Source organism: Callorhinus ursinus, unplaced genomic scaffold (genome assembly GCF_003265705.2).
Source record: "Callorhinus ursinus isolate GAN/ISIS: 27379988/994484 unplaced genomic scaffold, GSC_fseal_2.0 scaffold42, whole genome shotgun sequence".
Taxonomy (NCBI): domain Eukaryota; kingdom Metazoa; phylum Chordata; class Mammalia; order Carnivora; family Otariidae; genus Callorhinus; species Callorhinus ursinus.
In genome coordinates, this window is record NW_027397104.1 from 4948833 (window position 1) to 4959593 (window position 10761).

General features: G+C 37.4%; 1 non-coding gene across 1 annotated transcript; it reads left to right on the plus strand.

Moving 5' to 3' along the window:
• The first annotated feature begins 6251 nt into the window (after positions 1–6251).
• Positions 6252–6358, plus strand: LOC112809674 (U6 spliceosomal RNA). The gene has a single exon (XR_003204635.1). It is a non-coding gene; the product is annotated as a U6 spliceosomal RNA (small nuclear RNA).
• The last annotated feature ends 4403 nt before the right edge of the window (positions 6359–10761 follow it).

Consider the following 10761-nt stretch of genomic DNA (forward strand, 5'->3'; position numbering starts at 1 on the left):
ATAATAATGTATCAATATTGGTTGATTAACAAAGTTACCATACTCATAGGGGAAACTGGATGTGGGTTATATGGGAACGCTCTTCACTATTTTCAGAATCTTCCTGTTAGTCTAAAATTGTTCTAGAAAATAAAATTTAATTTTTAATACAGTTAACAAGAACTTAAAAATGATTATCTATTTGAATTCTAGTATCTTTCTCATGCAACATCTCTCTTATGCAATATCATATTGGCCTTACCAGCATGAAGTTGATGAGCTTATCCCTGACATTAACCCCCTGACCTTATTGGGAGTGTCCACCTAACTCTTCTCTTTAAACCTTTCAGTGCTTATGTGTCACTTTTGCCTGCTAAAATTCAAATTCAAATTTGGCTCCTCAGGCTGCATCACTTCCCATGCTTGGACCCCCCCTAAAGCTGCCCCAGCCACTTACTCTGCCCTCATGCCTCCCACTTGCCCTAGGGTGGAAGAATAGGAGAGAAGGAAATAGAGGCCCTCTGAGTATATATAAAGGTGGTGTAGTTTGAATGTTAGTTAATTGTGCCCAAGAATTTTATAATGCAAAAAGTATTGATTATATAATCAGGGTCTTAATAGACATTTGTTTTCATTCCATTTCTTTTTCACATATATGTTGGTTCTGTTTCTTTCTTTTTTTTTTTTTTTGTTTCCTGCTAACATCTTACCTTTATGTGAGTGATTTATTTTTTTATATATGTATTTTTTATTGTTATGTTAATCACCATACATTACATCATTAGTTCTTGATGTAGTGTTCCATGATTCATTGTTTGTGCATAACACCCAGTGCTCCACGCAGAACATGCCCTCCTTAATACCCATCACCAGGCTAACCCATCCCCCCACCCCCCTCCCCTCTAGAACCCTCAGTTTGTTTTTCAGAGTCCATCATCTCTCATGGTTCCTCTCCCCCTCCGACTTACTCCCCTTCATTCTTCCCCTCCTGCTATCTTCTTCTTTTTCTTTCTTTTTTTTTTTTTTATTGTTAATCACCATATATTTTGTTGGTTCTGTTTCTTACCAGCTGAACGATTTATCAATTTTCTTAACTAAATAGTTACTTTCTTCTAATCATGGGAAAATAAAAGGATCCTTATGTCTAATTTAGTTAAGCATCACCGAGCAGAACTATTAAACCTTTGGTCACTGATGACTGTACTAGTTATTTAATTTAATTGCACCATTTTAGTGTATGCTATGTTGTACTCTCATACTACTTTTCAGAACTAAAGGAATGATTCCATCTGTTGCTGGAATGCTGTGGGGTCACAGCCTATCTCAGTCCATTTGGGCTGCTATAACAAAATTACCATATGTTTGATGGCTTATAAACAACAAACACTTATTTCTCACAGTTCTGGGGGCTGGGAAATCAAAGCAAAGATCTTGGCACCAGCACATTCAGTATGGTGGCTGGTGAGAGTCCATTTTTTGGTTTATAGACGGTGCTGTGCCCTCATGTGGTGCAAGAGACAAACTAGCTCTCTGGGGTCTCTTTTACAAGGGCACTAATCCCATTCATGAGACCTTCATCCTTATGACCTGATCACCTCCCAAAGGCTCCACCTCCTAAAATCATCACCTTAACAGTTAGAATTTTGACATAAGAATTTGGAGGGTACTTAAATATTCAGATTATAGCACAGCCTCTCTGCCAATTCTCTGGAAGTTGCCTTCAGCCAAAGAGAGCCACTTTTCCTGGAGTAATGCTTTCTTCTGAAACATGTTACTGGTTATTGTGAGAGTATATAAACCTGGCTCCATGTCCCAACTTGAGGCAGCTCTGAAGGACCGTTCTTGCTTCATAACCCCTCGTGGGAATGGAGGAGGCCTTGTATGACTTCATTGTAGTCCAATTTCTTCCTCAGCCCAATTTTCTTTCCTCCTGTTACCCTTCAAGTACACACCCCAGTAAGCTCACTGTACTCAAGTCCACTTCAGAGTTTGCATACCAGGAAATTCAGTTTGTTATAGACAGTGCTAGGTATGGGTCCAGAAAGAAGATGTGAAGGAATTTTGGAACTATCAACAGCCAGGGGCTGGTAGGGAGAATCCCTGGTAGTTGGTTTGAGTATGAATAGACAATAGCCCAAGGTAGGAATGTTGTTGCTCAAATTTTCAGTGGTGGTGAACTGAATATTATACTAGGGAACAAATCTAATATCTGTGAGACTTTTAGGAGATACAGTAATTAGAAAGAAAATACCTGTTGGGGGTCATTGATGTTCTGAAGAAGATAATAAAAGATGGCAGGTGATGAATCATCAATTAAAAGCTCAGAGTAAAAGCCGGTGGACCTTCTGGGGTCATATAAATAGGTCACAGCATCCCTGTAGCTTTAGGTGAGGAAAAGTTGAGAGTCAGGTCCAGAACTTAACTGGAAGCATAAAAGAGCTTCAACAAACTTTATGTTCTCAACCTGGACAGGTCTGTAATGGTCAGGAAAGAACCTTGATTAGGGAAGACAGGAACTCTGTGCATGTGATAAGGATATTTGGGTTTATGCACCTGAAAATCTTTAATATCCATCTCACCTTAAGTCTCTGAGAAAGCAGAAGTGGCCCACTCCTTTTTGGTAAGGCTAGTCCTCTTTCTGGCTTGGCAATGATAGAGGAGTTTGTTGCAACAAGGCAGCATTATTAATCTTTCGAGATTTGTTTCCATCTCTTCTGGCCAGTGGACCAATAACTTGGTGTGTCCTCCTTGTAATCCTATGTCAACACAGTGATGAGAGTACATGGAGTTCAAGATAAATGAGAATCTGGCTAAGGACCATGTACTGAGCCAGGCAACATTGTTATTGTAGGTATTATTGATAAAGTGAAGAGTAACCAGGATTGTTGCAATATAGTAGAGAATGGGAACTAGTCATGTCTTTCTGAGGTACCTCTGAGTTGATTGCTTTTCTGAGCTGAGGTGGCCCATGTTCACTTAGTCCCATCTCCCTTGACCACCATTTTCCTTAATGCACAGGGGCTGGGATGTCAGAAATTGTACTCAGGAGTCATGAGACTACCGCTATGCAGGTGTCATCCACACTGTCTTGACTAAACCTGATGCTTCTTGAAATCTTTTGTCATGAGCTTATTTTAAGTCTCAACACTTTAGCTGATATTTGATCGAAGTGGGCCTTGTAGTGCTTCAATCCAGAAATGATTGAGAAAATAATTTTTAAGCATTTTGTGTGATTACTTTGATAATTTGATTGAAGTTAGGAATTATTTCCATCAAAAATTTGAAATGCACACATGCACATGAAATATGTGCCATTTTAAGGTTACAAATGAACGTCAAGTAAAAATTCTTGATTTAAGTTGATTTAGCTTTTAACATACTTAAAATCTCAAAATCATTTTTGATCTTTTTTTTTCCTTCTTTTTTTTTAACATATAATGTGTTAATTGTTTCAGAGGTACAGGTCTGTGATTCAACAGTCTTGCGCAATTCACAGCACTCACCATAGCACATACCGTCCCCAGTGTCTATCACCCAGGCACCCCCATCCCTCCCACCCCCCCACCACTCCAGCAACCCTCAGTTTGTTTCCTGAGATTAAGAATTCCTCATATCAGTGAGGTCATATGCTACATGTCTTTCTCTGATTGACTTATTTCTCTCAGCATAATACCCTCCAGTTCCATCCACATTGTTGCAAATGGCAAGATCTCATTCCTTTTGATGGCTGCATAATATTCCATTGTGTATATATACCACCTCTTCTTTATCCATTCATCTGTTGTTGGACATCTTGGCTCTTTCCACAGTTTGGCTATTGTGGACATTGCTGCTATAAACATCGGGGTGCATGTACCCCTTCGGATCCCTACATTTGTATCTTTGGGGTAAATACCCAGTAGTGCAACTGCTGGATCGTAGGGTAGCTCTATTTTCAACTTTTTGAGGAACCTCCATACTGTTTTCCAGAGTAGCTGCACCAGCTTGCATTCCCACCAACAGTGTAGGAGGGTTCCCCTTTCTCTGCATCCCCACCAACATCTGTCATTTCCTGACTTGTTAACTTAAGCCACTCTGACTGGTGTGAGGTAATATCTCATTGAGGTTTTGATTTGTATTTCCCTGATGCCAAGCAATGCTGAGCACTTTTTCATATGTCCGTTGGCCATTTGGATGTCTTCTTTGGAGAAATGTCTGTTCATGTCTTCTGCCCATTTCTTGATTGGATCATTTGTTCTATAAGGGGTGTTGAGTTTGATAAGTTCTTTATAGATTTTGGATACTAGCCCTTTATCTGATATGTCATTTGCAAATATTTTCTCCCATTCTGTCAGTTGTCTTTTGGTTTTGTTGACTGTTTCTTTTTTTTTTTTTAAGATTTTATTTATTTATTCACGAGAGACAGAGGGAGGGAGAGAGAGAGAAGGAGAGAGAAGCAGAGGGAGAAGCAGGCTCCCAAGGAGCAGGGAGCCCGATGCGGGACTCGATCCCAGGACCCTGGGATCATGACCTGAGCCGAAGGCAGACGCTTAACCATCTGAGCCACCCAGGCGCCCATGTTGACTGTTTCTTTTGCTGTGCAAAACCTTCTTATCTTGATGAAGTCCCAATCGTTCATTTTTGCCCTTGCTTCTCTTGCCTTTGGTGATGTTTCTAGGAAGAAGTTGCTGCGGCTGAGGTCGAAGAAGTTGTTGTCTGTGTTCTCCTTTAGGATTTTGATGGACTCCTGTCTCACATTGAGGTCTCTCAACCATTTTGAGTCTATTTTTTTGTGTGGTGTAAGGAAATGGTCCAGTTTCATTCTTCTGCATCTGGCTGTCCAATATCCCCAATACCATTTGTTGAAGAGACTGTCTTTTTTCCACTGGACGTTTCTTTCCTGCTTTGTCGAAGATTAGTTGACCATAAGGTCGAGGGTATATTTCTGGGCTCTCTATTCTGTTCCATTGATCTATGTGTCTGTTTTTTGCCAGTACCACACTGTCTTGATGATGACAGCTTTGTAATAGAGCTTGAAGTCCGGAATTGTGATGCCACCAGCTTTGCTTATCTTTTTCAACATTCCTCTGGCTATTCGGGGTCTTTTCTGGTTCCATACAAATTTTAGGATTATTTGTTCCATTTCTTTGAAAAAAGTGGGTGGTATTTTGATGGGGATTGCATTGAATGTGTAGATTGCTCTAGGTAGCATTGACATCTTCATTTTTGATCTTTTGAAAGCTTATTTATAGAGTATCAGAGGTATACTGGAATAGACCTATTTGGGCTCAGGCTGTTATTCTTTTATTTGGAGGAAGTGTTTCAGCTGTGCATTTTGTTCCTGAGATATTAAAAAGGTGATAATGTCATTATGCTACTACCAGGAAAGATGATTTATTTAATTGGACAATAAGATAATATGATTAGTATAATTTTCCAGAAAGCTAAGAGTGTTCCATTTAAGGTTCGTTTCCCACACCATACTTTTACATTTGAATGAGGGCTAATAAAAGAATAAAAATGAAATATGAGAATTTTTAGCAGTCTGTTAAAAAGAGAAGCATTTGTCATATTGAATTACCAGTTTCTTGATTTTACTATTTTAAGACCCCCAAAGCATTATAGTTCACTAACTTGTGCCTTGAAAATATATTCATTGTAGTAAATTTTTCATTGTAAAGACATTTTATAAAAGAACTTGACTTGTATCATTATATGATATCTTTTCTTAATAATTTAACAAACATTGACTTCCTGGTGTGAAATGAGCCAATTAAAGTCATTTTAAAAATGCGTAAGTTTCTCTAGGTTGCTTTCAATTTTAAGTAATAGCAGTCCTGCAGCTTAGTTTTTCTATTTGAAAATGCAGCTAATATCACCACTATTATTGTTCTCTATTACATATCCCAATTGAATTGACATTTCAGCTCTTGTATGATCTTCCTCTCTAAGTTGGTTTACTAAAGAGTTAAGTCATTCTGAAGAATTCCATCTTCTAGTCAACTTGAAAAGCTCTGAATCAAACTTACTCATGGCTTGTATTCTTTTCTGTTACAAAAGTGGGGAAACATAAACAGCACTAGAGCAAGTATTCATCTTTAGCTTAATGAGCATAATGTGAAAGAAGATTCCAGCTTCAGTAGATCTCAGAGATTGACATATCCTAAAAAAACAAAACAAAACAAAACACCAAAACACTGGAAAAAAATACATCTGAAAGGAAGAGTCAGTTGATAAGCTTGACCCAGTAATCAAACTGTTCCTAGAAGGGACATAAGAATTTTTACTTGGGGGTGCTTGCTTTGGGAGCACATATGCAAAAGTTGGAATGATACAGAGAAGGTTAGCATGGACCCTGTACAAAGGTGATGTGCAAATTCCTGAATTGTTCCATATTAACAACAAAAAATTCTTTTTACTATGGCAATGAAAATATGAAGGACTTTGAGACTGCCAAAATTCTGGGAACCTTAAAAGATGAGGTGTTAAATCTCAGAAGCCCAGGTGTCTAATTGTATCATTCTTCCCACTGACAGTGTATTGGTAGAGAGAGAGAATGATGAATATCAGCCACACCTAATTCTAGGCAGGTTCTTTTCTGGTTCTGCTTATTTCCTGGAGCTGAAAAGAAAAAAAGGACTCAGTCACGTGGTCTAGCCAAGGAGGTAAGGTTAACGTAGTTTTTGGATTTGAATATTGAAAACTTCAGAATAAAAGTAACACACCATTGTCTTTATATCATCTACAATGTTTGAAAAAAGCAAGTCCACTATTTTCTTAAAATTAAAAGGTTCTGTGATTCATTTCTGAAGACATAGCAAAGAGCAATTCAGCAGAACCACCCTGCCTGGCAAATTGTCCCTGATGAGCAGGCAGCAGAGGCAAGCTTTGCCTTTATATGCATGCTGCATGTTACATGTAAACTGGGTCACCCATTGACATCTCACACCCATTAACCTGTTGTTTAACTTCCAATGAACCCATGTCTGTGTCTTGAGAAGCAGCTAGGATTGGAAGGATTTATTTGTAAATATAGGAAATAAAGGTTTACTATGTTAGATATAGGCGATATATATGCTACTTCCTGATAGGAATTAAAACACTGGTAGGAAAAGACAGAACTATTTCTCCTCCTTCACTATAGTGCACAACAGAGCCACAGGAGTGCAAAGTTCGCAGGGAGTCTGGCAGAAGCTAAGTGCAAGCAGCAGTGTAGCAGAAAAGATGCTTGGCAGAGGGACCTGGATGAGACAGTATTGCTTAAAGAAGTAACATTACTGAGCATAAATTGTGAGACTTAAGTGGATGAGGTGAACTGAGAAACAGTAATGGTACCTTGCAGAAGAATTTGTGTCTTTCAGAGACTGCAGCATCCAATGAAGGTAACAGAAGTGTCTAGCCGTAGGGATGGTGGTAACTAGGGAGTGTGGTGGTATGTTACAATCTGAAAAGCAGAGGCCAACTGAAGCAGAAATTAGGGTGGGGAAAATATACCTTTCCACCACCACCAACAGTGAAGATTCTATGGTATACTTGACTTCATGAGAATATGATAAAGTTTCTGTGGCACGGACTCCACAATACCTTACTTCTGGCTGCTTCCCCAAAGTATAGTTCCCCTTTTCAGCTGAATCCTTAAATAAAATGAATACAATGACCCTGTTATTCTTATTATTTTATTAAGAAGGATTCTATTTAGACTGTGCATATGCTATGGTATGAAGACTTGTGTGCCTTCCAAATTCACATGTTGAAATTTTACCCCCAAATGATGGTAGTAAGAGATGGGGCTTTTGAGAGGTACTTAAGTCATGAGGATGGAGTCCTCATTAATGAAATTAGTGCCTTTATAAAAGAGAGTCCAGTATGGTGACTAGCATAACATAATAAAATTAAATTAAATTAAAAAAGAAGAGACTCCAGTGGGATCTAGCCCCCTTCCACCATGTGAGGACATGGCAAGAAGATACCATCTATGAACCAGAAAGTGGGTCCTCACTAGACACTGGTGTTGGACTTCCAGGAACCAGAACTATGAGAAGTTATTTTCTGTTAATTGTAAGCCACACAGTTTATGATATTTTGTTATAGCAGCCCACATAGACTAAGGCAACATAAAAGAGCCCTCAGATGTTAAAAAAAAAAAAAAGAACTGGATTGGATGGTTCTCCTGAAGGGTGTGGCAACAAATCTCCATGTGTCTCACTAAAAATTATCTATTTCTTGTTCTCTAAAGTAAGAAGTTTTTTTTTTTTTTCCTGATTAACTAGGGGACATTGTTTATAATTTATAAAAACATGATGGTTATGTGAATAAAAGAAGCAAACTTAAGTGTCAGCTTTTAACTTTAAGCTTTTGAGAATGCTCCACTAGGTGCTATAATTTTTAACTTTTATTGAATATCTACATCATTAGGAAGCACTGAGTTTCTGTACATTTTAAGCAAAAACTACAAATGATCATAAAAATATTAGCATCTATATTTCATGTTTGAGAAAATAAATATTCAAAGACATTAACTTTAATGCAGAAAAATATATATGATAATTTGGTACTAAATAAATACATGATATATATATATGAATTTCTCATAATTGTCTCAAATTTTCACTTTGCTTTGATAGCAAAAATCTGGCTTAGGTCAGTTTGCACATGGCTCTATCTTTTCATTAACTCACCATTCATTTGGACTTAGCTAAGCCATGTTAGCTGTCAATGATGAGAAAAGAGCTTTATGTGAATTATTCATTAGGATGAGTGGGGAAACATTCTATTCCTGAAACAGTGCTTTTGCTACCTAATACAGGATTTCATGGCAGCTGTCTACCTACACAGGTATTTGTTCAATCTGACTATAGCCAGTTTTATTAAAGAGCTTTCTAAAAAATAAAATGAGCTCGCTTCTTTATATTTTAAAATTTTCTTTATAACTAGTCTATTGAGAAAATTGTTCTGCTGTTGTATCACTTTGTGGTGGCAATAGTTTGCTTTATCTTCTAGGGTAAGACTGGTTAAGACATTTGATGGTACATGTGGGTGTGTCTTGTAAGACAAGTAGTATGTAGTATGACCACATTTACTCATTTGCCTTGTCAGCTGTTATGATTCCATAATTTTATTCATGTCTCTTTTTGTTTTTGAAATACATGTGTACACATTAATTTTCACATTTAATTTAATTTTAAAATTAGATATTGGAATGCCTTTTACAAGGGTCAGTAAGCAACGTCCTTAATCAAGCTCTTTACTTCAGCTGGTTGGAAAGATCACCATTCCTGTTCTTAAAATATCTCATTACAAAGTCTGTGACTCCACAACATACTCTGGACATTTTGAATTTTTATCCTTTCTTTAAATGCTGTCTTCTTTACTCTAAGCACTCTATTTTACACTGCTTTAGTAGTATTAGTATTTTGGGCCTGATAACTCTTTGTTGATAGAGACTGTCCTGCACATTGGAGACTCTTGAGCAGCAACCCTGGCCTCTACCCTAGAGATGCCAGTACCACTTACTCCCCCTCAAAGTTATGGCAACCAAAAATGTCGTTAGACATTAATAAGTGTCCTCTAGTTGGGCTACCTCTGCTACTCCCCAATTGAGAACTAGGGTCTCAGTGATCTGGATTATGAAGCCTTTATCTGCTTATCTAATTCAGTGGATATGTATTCTTGTACTTGTGATTCTTCATCAATGTGCATTTTATTTTCAATTTAAAAACCAGCATTGTAATTTTATAATGAATATCATTTATTACATATTATGAATGTGATTGTAATTATATTATTTCCCAAGAAATTATATCATTAAACAATGTTCCTTCTAAAACCTTCAAAATGTTACTGGATTTTAATTCAAAAAGGCCTTTGGAAAGAAAGTATGCATGGAATAATACATTGTGTCAATTATGCAGTGAAATAAATAAAACAGGTACTATGCTAGGCCCTTATATACAAAGTAAAACAACCATGGTTAGCGATCTAGCTAAGATTATTTAATGAGTAACTTTAAATATTAACATAAAGAAAATATAGTAAGGAATGTGACCACATATTAACTACAGCTAACCTAAGTGGGCCAAAAAAGTGTTCCCAGAGAGTAGCTGCATGACCTGAGGTTTATACGTGATAACCTGGTGTCAAAAGGCATGAGCCTTTGAGTGGGGAAAGACAATGCCTGAAGATGATGATGATGATGATGAAGCTCACATAATTGTTACTGAGTTTGTGCTGGGAAGTTTGCCAACCACTTAGGTATTAGGTCTAATCTTTGTACTTTCTAGTTAATATTTCTAATTAGATCTAATTATCAATGACTCTTTGATGTAACTTTTATTATTGTCATTTTAGACATACAGATTGTGTGATATGTCTAGGAAAATAACTTGCTGGTGATTTTACAGATGCAGTTGTTTAGTTAGGTGTGAAGCCCAGATCTGATAGCCTCCTGAGCCAGGGTCCTTAAACGTTACACTATTTTATGTCTGTATATTATATCACTTGATAAAAGAACTAAAAGAAATTTACAATATCTGGAGCAAAGAAGAGGGTTGAAAGGAAGGTCTGAGGACCTATGGGATAAAGAGAAGATTCAACATAGCCTTGCAAGGCAGTCGGGGACCATGTCATGAAAAGCCATGTTAAAGAGATTGGACATTATCTTAAATGCAATGGACAACTAAAAAGTTTTACTGGGACTAATGTCATTAGATTTCACATTTTAGAAGGCCCTTTTTGTCTGAAGAAAGCACTCATTGGAGGGTGGGAAGTGAAGATAAGGCAGAGGTCCAGGTGAGAGATGAATGT